We start from the raw sequence: 3,767 nt of genomic DNA on the forward strand, positions 1-3,767 counted from the left end.
CAACCATTATATACTCTAAAAATCCTGATGACAAATTTTTCTAAATTCTAAGAAATATACGAAACAGCAATGTGAGGATCCACAAAAATGGTATACGTGTATTTCAGTAAACATACTCAAAAGAAATTTAGTGACATGACAGGTGTTCATTTGTTTCTGACATTTCTTACCCCCAGGATAAAGGAAGGAACAAAATATTGTCTCGTCTCGACCCGAAAAAGGAACAGAGAGAACGGCTGACGTTGGCTGTAGGACATGTCTGTTGAATATTTCAAAACCCAATGTTGCCTTGGTTCCTCTTTACATACGTGAATTATTGCTCACGTTTCAGCGAAAAGGGCATTATGCTCACGGCTACACCTACCAGCATATACCAATTCATGCACAATTCTTCTTCACCCAAGGTAAAGGTTAACTACTGTACTATAATTGTTCAGTGGCTACTTTCCTCTTGGTAAGGGTAGAAGAGATTATTTAGCTATGATAAGCAGCTCTTCTAGGAGAAGGACACTCCAAAATCAAACCATTGTTCTCTAGTCTTGGGTAGTGCCATAGCCTCTGTACCATGGTCTTCCACTGTCTTGGGTTAAAGTTCTCTTGCTTGAGAGTACACTCGGGCACACTATTCTATCTGGTTTCTCTTTCTCTTGTTTTGTTAAATTTTTATAGTTTATATAGGAAATATTTAAAATGTTACTGCTCTTAAAATATTTTATTTTTCCTTGTTTCCTTTCCTCAATGGGCTATTTTCCCTGTTGGAGCCCCTGGGCTTATAGCATCCTGCTTTTTCAACTATGGTTGTAGCTTAGCAAGTAATAATATATATATATATATATATATGTATATATATATATATATATATATATATATACATATATATATATATATATACATATATATATATATATATACATATATACATATATATATATATATATATATATATATATACATATATACATATATATATACATATATATATATATATATATATATATATATATATATATATACACACAACAACTAATGCAGTCGTTCTTAGGCCCACTGCAGGACAAAGGCTTCAGTCATGTCGTTATACATGTCTTGGGTTTGGCCAGTTTTCATCACCCCGCTGGCCAACTGTGGATTGGTGATGTTGGGAGACTTTGGTCTGATAGCTCACAGCAAACCAACCTAGTATATATAATATACATATATATGTATATGTGCATATATATATATGTATGTATGTGTGTGTGTATGTGTTTGTGTGCATAAATAAATACATACTCATTGCATTGCTATAGGCTCCATCAAAACATTTCGAAACTACTAATAAAATTATATAGAAATAAACATACACCACTATAGTTTTAAGATATAAAAAGCAAATGAAACAAACTAACATATTGTACACTGTTAAAACAGATCTAATTTCAATGGAAATTCTCTTTAAAAATATACTGTTCTCCTCCGTATTTCCAGTAAAATAAAGGCGACTGTAATTTTCACCTTACTTTTTTATTAAATTTTACGGGTTGGTGACCGTAATATCACTCCTTAACGTCAATATATCTATTTCTAAAACGGTAAATGCCTGGCAACATTTATTCGATGATTTTTACCTTGTTTTACGGCCATTTTTTAACAGTGTATATTATCATAATCTTAAACTATAACCAAAGGAAAAGATAAAAAATCTTTAGCCAAAGCACTAGTAATTTAGATCCAGAATCCAACTTTCATAGCCATTGATTACTTTGAAAATAAAAGTATTTTTCTATAAGGTTAAAGTAATCTTCAACAATCAGCCAACTTAGAAAGCGAGTTAGCCTTAGTAATGTATCTTTCAATAGGATCTTTACAGAAGACACTAATGATATTTTGCATATTAAATTCAACGTGACCTTCAGCAAAATTAGAATGCATGTGATGTTTATGAGGTCAGCGAGACAAGTTTGGTTTTTTTCTTATTGAAAACTGTATATCCCAACAATTTTATTGCCATCAACATCCTATATGTATATATACACACACACACACACATATATATATATATATATATACACAGTATATATATATATATACAGTATATATATATATATATATATATACTGAATATATATATATATATATATATATTATATTCATATATATGTATATGTAAGTATATATATATATATATATGTGTATATATGTAAACATATATATATATATATATATATTCATATTCGTCACGCTCAGCTATCCTCGTCTCTCTGGTAGGAGGAAAGAGAGTAGTCATACCCTGGTGAGAGGAGCGCGCAAGTGTATGTGTATAGCTAAATATATCTATCTAAGTAGTTTACTGTAATTTTTGACAGGTCGCGTACACTACTATCTATCTATTTACTGTGTGTATATATATATATATATATATATATATTGTTTTAATGATATCTAAATATCGGAGATGATATTTCTCCTGACGAAATACATACATATATATATATATATATATATAAATATGTATATATATATATATATATATATAAATATATATATATATATATATAAACATATATATATATATATATATAATTATATATATATATATATATAATATATGTGTGTGTTTGTGTGTGTGTATATATATATATATATATGTATATAAGATATATATATGTGTGTGTATATATATACATACATATATATATATATATATATATTTTAATGGAATCTAAATATCGGAGTCAATACTTCGTCTGACAAACCGATATCAAGTTACATTTCAGGATAAGGTGAAAAATAGATATTTACCATTTCATTATGATATTCGAAGTCCTTTTTTTTTTTTTTTTTTTTTTTTTTTTTTTTTTTTTTTTTTTGCAATTCGATACACGGGGGTCACGTTATAAGTTCCATGTTGGGGAATGGACAAGTCTTAATTTACACAGTACATTGATAGTTTTTGGTATGAAGCAGACAAACATTTTAGATTATTTAAAATAGCTGTTTGATCCAGAAAACAGTACCACTGCCTACATTGTGTTTGATGATTAAAGCAATACTTATACTACACACACAAACATATATATATATATATATATATGTATATATATATATATATATATATATATATACTTTATAATTGAAGCAGGATAGTTCACCTAAATATTTTAAATTGAATTATGAAACGTGAAATGTCCTCAGATAATAAATATAAGCTATAATTATCTCTCTCTCTCTCTCTCTCTCTCTCTCTCTCTCTCGTGAAGTGTCTTTACATAATAAATTTGTCATAATTAACTCTCTCTCTCTCTCTCTCTCTCTCTCTCTCTCTCGTGAAGTGTCTTTACATAATAAATTTGTCATAATTAACTCTCTCTCTCTCTCTCTCTCTCTCTCTCTCTCGTGAAATGTCCTTAGATAATGAATGTCATAATTAACTCTCTCTCTCTCTCTCTCTCTCTCTCTCTCTCTCTCTCTCAGTAATGAAAACAAATATCTCAAATAAACGAAAGTATCAACGCTAAATATACTCAATATTCATAAAACTCAGCAACAAGAAATTTACATTGAAATGAAAATTTTTTTTCACTCTCCATAGTTAGTTCATTCGAATTCTGAAAGCAAATTGAAACATGATATTTTAACGAGCTTGGAGGTATCAATTCAGTGTAGCAAAGAAAGTACATGTGAAAACTATTAGCAATTCAAGTGTGATTTTTCAGAAAGATAATTCGAGAGGAAAACGAGTTAAATTGGAAATTTTATTATTCATTCTAAACTGCTTTCATCTTTGT

Source organism: Palaemon carinicauda, chromosome 22, assembly GCF_036898095.1.
Source record: "Palaemon carinicauda isolate YSFRI2023 chromosome 22, ASM3689809v2, whole genome shotgun sequence".
In the NCBI taxonomy this organism is placed as follows: domain Eukaryota; kingdom Metazoa; phylum Arthropoda; class Malacostraca; order Decapoda; family Palaemonidae; genus Palaemon; species Palaemon carinicauda.